The sequence below is a fragment of the Heterodontus francisci genome, chromosome 18 (genome assembly GCF_036365525.1).
Source record: "Heterodontus francisci isolate sHetFra1 chromosome 18, sHetFra1.hap1, whole genome shotgun sequence".
Lineage (NCBI taxonomy): Eukaryota > Metazoa > Chordata > Chondrichthyes > Heterodontiformes > Heterodontidae > Heterodontus > Heterodontus francisci.
The window spans coordinates 35,710,215-35,722,383 of NC_090388.1; the positions used below are offsets into that span (position 1 = coordinate 35,710,215).

Genomic DNA, 12,169 nt, shown 5'->3' on the forward strand with positions numbered 1-12,169 from the left:
ATTGAAATTTGCAGATGATAGCAAAATATTAGATGTAGTTAAACCAAAAGACTAAAGAGGTTGCAAGGGATATTGATAAAATGGGGAATGGGCTAAAAAGTGGCAGATAGAATTCATTGTCAGTAAGCATGAAGTAATACATTTTGGTTAAACAAAGCCAACAGTAATTATATTTTGAATTGAAGTAGGCTGGTGCTGGGAAAGTACAGAGGTATTTAGGGGATCAGGTTCACAAGACATATAAAAACTAAGAAATAATCATAAGCCTATAACACAAAGCACTTAATTGGCTCTGAGGCATGTTGAGATGTCCTGCGATCATGGAAGTCACTAGATAAATGCAAGTTCTTTCTTCTTATACAAAACCTTAAGACCTCAGAGTACTATATTGGGCCCCACATTCTAGGAAGAATATTGAAGTTTTAGAGAGGGCACAGTGCAGGTTCACTAGGATGCTGCCTAGTATGAAGAAATAGAAATACAAAGAAACCTTGAAAAATGTGGACATTTTCCTTGGAACAACCCAGATTATAGGATAATATGATGGAAATATTTAAAATTTTGAAAGGATGGGACAAGATAGATAGAATCAGACTATTTCCAGTACGAGAAGTTTTGTGAGGGACCATAGACACTTAATTGGTTATGCGATTTATAACTGGGCAGGAAAAACTTATTTAGAGTGATGAGGCTGTGCAATTCACTTCCAGAAGTAGTGGCTGAGACAGAAACTACATCAATATTCAAGATTAGATAGAATAGGAAGGAAAAAAATGAAGAGATTTCATGTCATTAATCTGAATGGAATTCAACTGAGATCCCAGAAATCAGAAAATGTGGTAACCACTCAGTCATTCTGCCCCAAAAATAGCAAATTTAAAAGACCAACCTTCCAATTTTTGTAAATAATAACTAATGCCAGTGAGGTGTTCCATGAAATCCCATGACAAGTCTTATGCTTTTTGTAACTTATTTCATTGGCCTCCAGTAGATTGCTTTTCATGGTTTTTCTTTCCTCAGCCCCTCTGCTTGTCTACATCCCTTGTCTTTTTTAAGATACTCCTTAAAGCTTACTTTTTGAAGATGCTTTTGGTCACCCTTCCTAATATTTCCTTCTTTGGGTCAGCATCCATTTTTTTGATTATGCCTTTGTGAAGCAGTGTAAGGTGATTTCTATTGTTAATTATGCCACACAGATACAACTTGTAGTGGAAACTGTTTCAAAAATTTGTACCAACAGATTTTGCCTTTTAAGTCAGTAGGAACTGAAATTTGGTCTTGAGGATCACCTGAAGTGTTTTATTGTATCATTTTATTGTGGCAATATATCAGGCAACAGAAACTGATATAGTACTGCTGGTGAGATATAGCTGATTACTTGGCTGATCTTGACACGGAAGTTTATGTTTCAATTCCCTTAATGGGAAAATTTAACCAACAGATTTATTGATAGAGGTTTTAAAGAAAAATCCACTTTGCTGCTATGCTAAGTTTCTGCCTGTGCAAGATTCATCTTTATTTACCAGCTGCTCATATATACAGTATAATTTTATAAAAGCAAAATACTGCGGATGCTGGAAATCTGAAACAAAAACAAGAAATGCTGGATTCACTCAGCAGGTCTGGCAGCATCTGTGGAAAGAGAAGCAGAGTTAACGTTTCGGGTCAGTGACCCTTCTTCGGAACCTTCGGAGTTCCGAAGAAGGGTCACTGACCCGAAACGTTAACTCTGCTTCTCTTTCCACAGATGCTGCCAGACCTGCTGAGTGAATCCAGCATTTCTTGTTTTTGTTACAGTATAATTTTACTTGATTGAACCTGTGATTTTTGGGTGAATTTCCTGAAGCGATCTTAATTAGACTTCTTACTAAGTGTTTGATATATTTATCAGATGTTCAAAAACTGGCTTGAAATTCCAGAGTTGCTTCTGACGCATAAAAATCCTTAATCCCATGTAATTTTGGCCACAAAAATGGCTTTTGTTGTGCAACTATTCTGTAGTAAAAGAGTAATTTCTAAAATAATAAGTCGCCATACCTCAGATTATTTTGGTAGATTTGTTCATTTTGTGAAGAAGTCTGTCTTTAATATATATTTCAATGATTGGTCAGAAGGCATATTTAATCTCTGGTTTACAGTTGTAATTTGCACTAAACAAGCTGTACTCACAGTTTGACTCCTCCTGCACCCCTCTGTTAAATTACAGCCTTTTCTACTCAGCCATCCATTGTTCTCTGTCCACAAAGCTTTCTGCAGATTGTAAACAAATTGTGTTCCATGTCATTATCTTCTGATCCGACAAGTACAAATGAAGATAATAGTGAAGAGTATATAATTTTCTGAGGAAAGATTTGCACTGAAATTAATTTCCTCTTCAATAATTAAGTTTTCAATATTTAAGAGACTTATCAAAAATTCAGGAAAAGTTTCTCAAAGTGTTGCAGATTTTGGAAAATCTCATTTTTCTTTACTCCCAATGCTAAATCGGAATAGCATGTAAGCAAGATCTTTATGTAATTAAGTAACGTCAATGGGGCGTGTGTCTTAGAAGATGTTAGTCTTTTCCGCTGTGGTTCAGTTATTCTATTTGAAAATATTTTTTCAGAATACTGCGAGATTAGAAATGACCATTGGGAGAAGATGCAGTATGAGTCACAGTAGCATAACATGGAGTCTAAATCTTTTTGATGACTGACCTTTGGATCTAGTTAGTACAGATCATAAAATCTTCTAATTAGATATAACCTTGGACAAAGTACATGTGATTTAACTAAAATCAATTACTTAATTGGAGTATTTGGTGGAATGCACACATGGTAGGATTTGGGTTGACAACTGTGGATTAATTAATGAAAGCCAGTACAGATTTGTTAAAGGCAAATTGTATTTAATTAACTTGGTTTGAGTTTTTTGTTGAAGTAACACAGAGGGTTGATGTGGGTAATGCAGTTGATGTGGTGTACAGGGGCTTTCAAAAGGCATTTGATAAAGTGTCACATAATAGGCTTGCCAGCAAAGTTGAAGCCGGAAGGGCAGGCAGCAGAGTGGTGGTGAACAATTGTTTTTCAGACTGGAGGAAGGTATATTGTGGGGTTCCCCAGGAGTTGGGTACGAGGACCATTGCTTTTCTTGATGCATATGAATGAGCTGGACTTGAGTGTAAAGGGCAAAATTTCAAAATCCGCAGATGACACAAAACTTGGAGGTATTGTAAACTGTCGGAAGGATAGCGATAGACTTCATGAGAACGTATACAGGCTGGTGGATTGGGCAGACACATGGCAGATGAATTTTAATGCAGAAAAGTGTGAAGTGATACATTTTTGTAGGAAGAACAAGGTGAGACAATACAAAATAAAGAGTACAATTCTAAAGGGGGTGCAGGAACAGAGTGACCTGCGCGTATATGTGCACAAATAGTTGAAGGTGGCAGGGCGTGTTGAGAAAGTGGTTAAAAAGGTATAGTGGATTCTGGGCTTTATAAATAGAGGCGTAGGCCGGAATTCCACCCCCCACCCCCCCCCCAAAGAGCGGAATGGTGGCGGGCAGGTGGTGGGGCTGACATAAAATGAAGTGGGAAGCTCGGGGGGTGGGGGGGGGGGGTGGGGGTGCAGTTCCTGACCCACTCCCACCTCCGCCACCATTTTACATGGGGTGGCAGTGAAAAAGGCCGCCCGCCTGCCCAAGACCAATCCACGGGGATTTTACCGTTGGCAAGTGGGTAGCCCAGTTCTGAGAAAAGCTGCCAGTAAGATGTCATCTTGCGGGCTGTGGGGGGGGGCCTCCTGATCGGGCACCATGTGCCCAATGGAGGTCCGCCCCCAATGCCCCAACAACGCCCAGCATGCCCCCCCCCAGCCTCACTGAAGCTCAGCCGATCACCCCTGGCGAGGCCCCAAAAACCCACCTCTTTTCCAGGGAAGTCCTTCCTCTTCATCTTGAAGCTCGGTTGCAGTCCCAGCAGTGGCCACCGCTCATGGTGGCGCTGCTGGCCTACTGATTGGCCAGCAGCTCCATTAGGTGTGATTTCCTGCCTCAATGAGGTGGAAGTCCTGGCTCAGACCAATTCAGTGCCTGGGGACCGTAAAATGCGGTGTTGACATCCAGGCCCGGCAGAGGCAGGATTGCCACCCAACTTTTCGGTTGGTGGACGGCTCCCCTCCAACAAGAGTAAAATTCCGGCCATAGAGTGTAGAAGCGAGGAAGTTATGATGAACCTTTATAAAACATTGATTTGAACTCAACTGGAATATTGTGTCCAAGGGCACCACACTTTAGGAAGGATTTGAAGGCTTTAGACAGGGTGCAGAAAAGATTTACAAGAATGGCTCCAGGGATGAGGAAGTTTAGTTATATAGATAGATTGCAGAAGTTGCACTTCTTTTCCTCAGAGAAGAGAAGGATGAGAGGAGATTTAATAGAGGTGTTCAAAGTCATGAGGATCTGGGCAGAGTAGATAGAGAGAAACTGTTCCCATTGGCGGTAGGATCAAGAACCAGAGGACACCAATTTAAGGCGATTAGCAAAAGAACCAAGACGACATGAGGAAATTTTTTTTACACACCAAATGGTTAGGATCTGGAACACACTGCATAAGACAGCAGTTTGACTGGCCAAAACTGCACAAAGATGTGGTGGAGTACTGCAGGAGTTGCCAGGTTCAGGGGAAACTCCAACCTACAGTGAAACCTGTACCCCCCCCAGTGTTAGAAAGAACCCTCCAGCAGAGGGTTGGTGAACTGTAAGGGATCCCCGCCGAGAACAAAAGGGGACAGGCAGGCACAAGGCTGGCAAAAGGTTAGACAGGCAAGGGGAAAAGTGACCAAGAGGGCAGGTTAAAGGAAGTCCGGGAGGAATTCCGGATGAAAACCCCTACAGACCGGTCAACCAACCCCAAAAAATGTGAAAAGTTAGACCCTGCATCCTCCTATGTAAATGCAGACACTGGTAACACCCCACCAGAGTTCCCAGTAGCATTTACAGGAACCTGCAGAGACAAAGAAAGACTTCTAGGGGGAAGAGAAACAATGAGGGTGATGCCTCACCTAGTCGACGTGCCACAGGGACGTGCAGTAATGTCTGCACAAATACCTGCAGGCAGGAGTGTCCTCTGGGACAAAGGGGAGGTTAGCAGAAAATCCTCCCCCACAGTCAGAAGAAAGAAAACCACCCATCCCCCTAAAGTCAAAAGCCTTTGCATGACTCAGCAAAGTATTGAAGGAGAGTTCAGGATAGACCTGCCCTCTACTGACTCTCCTGAGGAAAAAAAATTACCTCAGCAGAAACAAAGACCCTAGGCAGCCATGGTAATGGGCAAACGGAAGAGAAACTTCCCCAAAAATGAACCACATGTTTATTGAGATGCCAAAAAGGGGGCGAATTTAATAAGTTTCAGGATTTGTGAATGAATGAGAGAAATGCATGGGTTTTTTCTGTATCTTATATTTTCTCTCGACCCTTTTAATGAAATTTATTTATTTAGAGATACAGCACTGAAACAGGCCCTTCGGCCCACCGAGTCTGTGCCGACCATCAACCACCCATTTATACTAATCCTACATTAATCCCATATTTCTACCACATCCCCTCAATTCCCCTACCACCTGCCTACACTCGGGGCAATTTACAATGGCCAATTTACCTATCAACCTGCAAGTCTTTGGCTGTGGGAGGACACCGGAGCACCCGGCGGAATCCCACGCGGTCACAGGGAGAACTTTTAAACTCCACACAGGCAGTACCCAGAATCGAACCCGGGTCGCTGGAGCTGTGAGGCTGCGGTGCTAACCACTGCGCCACTGTGCCGCCCATGCGCCTTTTCTCAAATTGCATTTCATTCCGCTGGGTGTGGAGGTGGCATGCTAGGCCCCCACTTGCCAAGAATGAGGCACATTAATTTTGACATGAACATTGATTTTAAACTGTTACTGGAGTGAAGGAAGGACTTTTTAAACAGATCAGCCGTGGCTGGAAAATACATTTGCATATTAACAGATAGTATTTGGAAGGACAAAGGGCCATTCCCTGACACATTCAACCCACAATGGACCTTGATCACCAGGTATTGTGTGTAAGATGAGCATTCCAGAGACGGCCAAGGTGATGCAATCCAAGACGTGGTCAGACCAGTTCGTCACATGACTAACCTGCTTGGCACCCTGGATTTTTCTGAATTGTACAAACACTTTGAACAGTGTGTGTCTGTTTGCTCCTGGACTGAGAAGATCTCTCTTGTCTGCTCCCATCTCTTTTCACAAGCCTCTGAATCCACTGAAAACACATGAACCCCAAGAGAGAAAAGTCTCCTACAGCGAACAAGGTTTAAGAAGAATACTGGACCCAAACGAAAAGCAAGAACTGCCTACAATCAAGGACTCTACAGTGAGCTCGAAGAACTGTAACAAAAACTCCAGATATTACCTCAAACTTTTCACTTTATTTTCCTTCTCTTTTCTTTCTTTATTTGCATGTGTGTATCACGTATGCATGCTAGTGGGGGCGCTTCATGTATCTGTAGTCATCAACTGAATTAAAGTTTAAATTTAATAAACTTAAATTTAAACCTAAAGAGACCTGTTTGTGATGGTTTCCTTGCCTTATAATTGGAATATGATGAATGAGGATTCACCAAAGGGGAGCTAAAAAAACACCATGTGTTTAAAATTAAACCCTGTTATGGTAAGACCAGGTGAAGGCTGAGAAGGACCCCAAGACGCCTTTCTTACCTGGTCATAACAAGGTTACGACTGATATTAGAACAGCTGCAAGATTCTTATCTGGCTGCCAACTCTGAATGTTGTACTGGAGGGTTGGTCACATGATATTTGATTGACACTTTCCAGAGTTTACAAATATTGCATTTACTGTATAAAGTTGAGGTCCACATTAGTTGAGTGTCTTTCCTCACTGTGAGACTTAATTTTGTATTGCTCACTCGGATGGACAGGAAATTGGGAAATTTACGGAGTGCATCAATGAATAGTTTCCCACTGCCTCAGGAGTTCAAATCTCTGATCTTCTGCCTTGGGAGTTGTGCTCCCTGATCTTCCATGGCCTCGGGAGTCGCAGAAGTTCTCTTCCTGGTCCCTTCATTAGCTGATATTATTAACTGTTCTCTTCCCTCAGATACTGTTCCTCTTGCCTTGAAATCTGCTGTCAGAAAAACCCACTCTTGACCCCCTGTCCTTGCAAACTACAGCCCCTCCAACCTCCCTTTCCTCTCCAAAATCGTTGAACAGGCTGACACCTCCCAAATCTGTGCCCATGTTTCTTGGAACCCCATGTTTGAATCCCACCAATCACTGTATTGAAATGGCCTTCATCAATGTTGCAGTTGACATCCCTTGAGACTGTGACAAAGGTAAACTATCCCTCCTCATCCTTCTTGACTTGGCTGCAGTCTTTGACACGGGTGATCCTTCCATCCTCCTCAAACTACTTTATCGTCCAGCTGAGTGGGACTGCAGTCACCTGCTTCCATCTTTATTTATCCAGTTGTAGCCAGCGAGTCACCTGCAGTGGCTTCTCTTCTTGCTCCTGCACTGTTGCTTCTGGTGGTTCCTTAAGGATCTGTCTTTGGCTGCGTCCTATTTCTCACCTAGATGCTGTCCCTCTGCAACATCATCCAAAAAACACAGCATCAGGTTCCACGTGTAAGCTGGCAACGCCAGCTCGATTTCACCACTGCTTCTCAATCGCTCCACTGTGCATAAATTGTCAAGCTGCTTGTCCAACATCCAGTACTGATGAGCAGAAATTCCCTCCAACTAAACAATGGGAAGACAAACCATTGTCTTCAGTCCCGTCATAAACTCCATTCCCTAGCCACCGACTCCATCCTTCTGCTTGGCAGCTGTCTCAGGTTGAAGCAGACTGTTCACAACCTAGGTGTTATATTTGACCCTGAGATTGGTTTCTGCTCCATTACCAAGACCACCTAGTTCCACCTCTGTATCATCGCGAGCCTCACCTCATCTGCTGCTGAACCCTTCATCCCATTCCTTTATTAACTCTAGACTTGACTATTCTGACGTCTTCTGGTTGGCCTTCTATCTTCCGCCATCTATAAACTTGAGCTCAACTAGATCTCTGCTGCCTGTGTCCTAACTCACACCAAATCCCATTCATCCATTACCCTCATGCTACTGATTTACGTTGGATCCCAGTCTGGCAAGCATATTGCTTTTAAAATTCTCATTTTTGTTTTCAAATCACTCCATGACCTTGCCCCCTCCCTATCTTTGTAGCCCTCTCCAGCCCTACAACCCTCCAAGATCTCCTTCCTAAAATCCACAAACGGCACTGTCCCGGCAGACGCATTGTCTCAGCCTGTTCCTGCCTCACTGAACTTACTTCTTCCTATCTTGACTCTATCTATTCTCCCCTGGTCCAGTCTCTTCCCACCTACATCCGTAACTCTTCTGACGCCCTACGTCATTTTGATAATTTCCAGTTTCCTGGTCCCAACTGCCGCCTCTTCACTATGGACATCCAATCTCTCCACCTCTATCCCCTACCAGGATGGTTTGAAGGCTGTCCACTTCTTCCTTGAACAAAGGCCCAACCAGTCCCCATCCACCACCACCCTCCTCCACTTGACTGAACTTGTTCTCACATTGAACAACTTCTCCTTCAAGTCCACTCACTTCCTTCAAGTAAAAGGCGTTGCTATGGGTACCCGCATGGGCCCTAGTTATGCATGTCTTTTTGTGGGATATGTCAAACATTCCTTGTTCCAGTCCTACTCAGGCCCCCTCCCCCAACTCTCTTTTTCAGTACATTGATAACTGTATTGGTGCTATTTCCTGCTCCCGCCCTGAACTGGAAAACTTTATGAACTTTGCTTCCAATTTCCACCCTTCTCTCACCTTTACATGGTCCATCTCTGACACTTCCCTTCCCTTCCTTGACTTCTCTGTCTCCATCTCTGGGGATAGGCTGTCTACTAATGTTATAAGCCCACTGACTCCCACAGCTACCTCGACTACATTTCTTCACATCCTGCCTCCTGTATGGACTGCATTCCATTCTCTTAGTTTCTCTGTCTTTGTTGTATCTGTTCTGATGGTGCAACCTTCTATAACAGCGCTTCTGATATATCTTTCTTTTTCCTCAACCGAGGATTCCTTCCCGCACCTCCACTCTCACCCCTTCCCCTCCCTCGCAGAACCATGACAGGGTTCCCCTTGTCCTCACTTTCCACCCCACCAGCCTCCACATCCAAAGGATCATCCTCCGCCATTTCCGCCACATCCAGCGTGATGCCGCTACCAAGCACATCTTCCCCTCCCCTCCACTCCTCCGTCAGCATTCCGAAGGGATTGTTCCCTCCGTGACACCCTGGTCCAATCCTCCATTACCCCCAACACCTCGTCCCCTTCCCATGGCACCTTCCCGTGCAATAGCAGGAGGTGTGATACCTGCACTTTTATTTCCTCTTTCCTCACTATCCCAGGTCCCAAACTCTCCTTTTAGGTGAAGTAGTGATTTACTTGTGCTTCTTTCAATTTAGTATACTGTATTCGCTGCTCACAATGTGGTCTCCTCTACACTGGGGAGACCAAACGCAGATTGGGTGACCGCTTTACGGAACACCACTGCTCAGTCCGAAAGTATGACCCCGAGCTTCCGGTTGCTTGCCTTTTCAACACTCCCCCCTGCTCTCATGCCCACATCTCTGTCCTGGGCTTGCTGCAGTGTTCCAGTGAACATCAACGCAAGCTCGAGGTACAGCATCTCATTTACCAATTAGGCATGCTATAGCCTGCCGGACTGAAGATTGAGTTCAATAATTTCAGAGCATGACATTCCTCCCTTTTTATTTTCAGTTATTTTTTTCTTTTTTCTTTTTATTTTAGTTTGTTTCAGCATTCATTTTTCTTACTATGTGCCTGCCCTCTGTTTTTTTACATGTTTGTGCTTTGGGCCAGGGCTGTTCATTTCTCTGTCCATTAACACCCTCCACTAGCACTTTGTCTTTCAACACACCATTAACATACCGTTTGCCTTTGCTCCATGGCCTTCTGGTCAGTTATTCTCTGTGACCCTGCCCTATCAACACCTGCTCTTTTGTTACCTCTTGCCCCATCCCTGCTTTATTCGCTTAAAACCTATTCCATTTCTAACCTTTGCCAGTTCTGATGATGGGTCACTGACCTGAAACATTGACTCTGCTTCTGTCTCCACCGATGCTGCCAGACCTGCTGAGTATTTCCAGCATTTCTTGTTTTTATTTCAGATTTCCAGCATCTGTAGTATTTTGCTTTTACCCCAAGATCTCTGTGCTTTTCTAATTCCGGCATCTTGGACATCCACTATTTTAATTGCTCCATCCTTGGCCGTGCCTTCAGCAACCCAGCCCTAAATTCTGGAAATCCCTCTGTGAACCTCTCTGCTTCTCTACCTCTCTCGTCCTTTAAGACACTTCTTAAAAATCACATCTTTAAGCAAACTGATCAAATATCTCCTTAAGTGGCTCAGTGTCAAATTTTGTTAGAAATGCTTCTTGTGTCTATACCTTGCATTTATGTAGCACCTTGGGACATTTGCTACGTTAAAGATGCTTTATAAATGCAATTTGTTGTTGCCTCGGGCGTTGTGCTCCCCGATCTTGCAGTGCCTCGGGCGGCTGCTCCCTGATCTCTCAGTTCCTTCAAGAGATCAAAGGTGGACAATTTACAATCTCCAGCAAAAGTAAAAATGCTGGAAACACTGAGTAAGTTGGGCAGCATCGCTAAAGGACGAAAAATATTAATGTTTCAGGTGTTTTTTGGGGGGAGAAAAGTCCAGTCGTAGTTTCTAAACAATTCCCAAAATGATTTGATAGGTTCGTGAAATGTAGAATTCCATACTTAGGAAAATGTGCAGTGAGAGGGGCCGCAAATGGAAAAGGAACTGATTGGAATAGAAAGGTTACCACAAATACCTATCTAGAATTGTGACAGCAAAAATACAAACAGCTATATTATGGGAACTTTAATTGCACTGTATTTCCCTGTTCTGTCCTGGGTTGCTCACAGCAATACCTGGGAGATTAATTTGTCATTCCTGACGACCCCAGGGCAATTTTGGAGCTTTGGCAGCCCTGCTTTCCTGGTGGCTCAGTGGGTAAATGTACTGCCTTATTATACAGGTAAAGACCCCAGGGAGCTTCCACTACTGATGTCCATTGGAATGTGCGTGTAGCTGCTACATAATGAGTTCATCATTTTTAATTTGAAGCGATAACTCACGCTTATGAATTCATTTGCAGCATTTCTATTCCTTGTTTTATATTTCTTGTGTTTCTTCTCTTTTTGTGACAGTGCAATGTGTTTCTTGGCACAACCAGCTTCACGAATCCAGCAAATTTTGATTGTACTTTATAATTATGAAGGAAAAAATATATTTATATATAAGGAAACAGAACTATTATGTGCTCAGGTTATATACAGTTAGTAAATTGAATTAAGAGGTTTTAACAATACACAGGTTTAATGTGAAGGTATTCTGATATCCTCGGCTGGTGGCATTGTTACACTGTATAGTCAACATTCACTGCAAGTTAATGGAGCTTACTGCTTTCACAGCTGGACTTTCAATAGTGACATTCAAATGAATCACATCAGAGCTCTGTGTATGACTGTCATGTAGACCTCAACACAAATTCACAGAGGCTCAAACAGAAAAATCAATAGATATTTTGCCTCCAAATGAATTTATAACCTTAATTCATCTTACTTTTCCTCTTTCTCCAGCCCACTCCCAAAAAAAGGCTTATGAATAAACAAGGTGGAGGAACCTGTCAAACTGATTTCCCCAGATGTTTCTGTACCAGCATGCAACCACCATGGTCAATTTCATGTGCCATCCTACTTTATAATATCTATTATTGGATAATACCCACTATAATGCCCATTGGTAAAAGAACTACAAACATTTGTAAAGAATGATAGTTGACCACACCTACCTTCATCCAGTTAATACTACAGAAATAGTCATGTTTCTGTCAACATAGCATTATCATTAGAGTAGCATCAACATCTGGCAAAGAACAGTTGCACTGTAGCAGCTCTTTCAACATTCTTTCATTTCTACACTGATGTCTGGCTAATGACCCATTGCAGTGCAGTAGATATACAAAATGGTGAATCTATATAGAAACATGTTATAAATGTCAATTAACAATGTG

The 12,169-nt window shown here is 43.0% G+C and overlaps 1 protein-coding gene across 1 annotated transcript in view; it reads left to right on the forward strand.

The window, feature by feature from the left end:
- cttnbp2 (cortactin binding protein 2) overlaps positions 1–12,169 on the forward strand; it is a 223,908-nt gene that overhangs the window by 159,765 nt on the left and 51,974 nt on the right.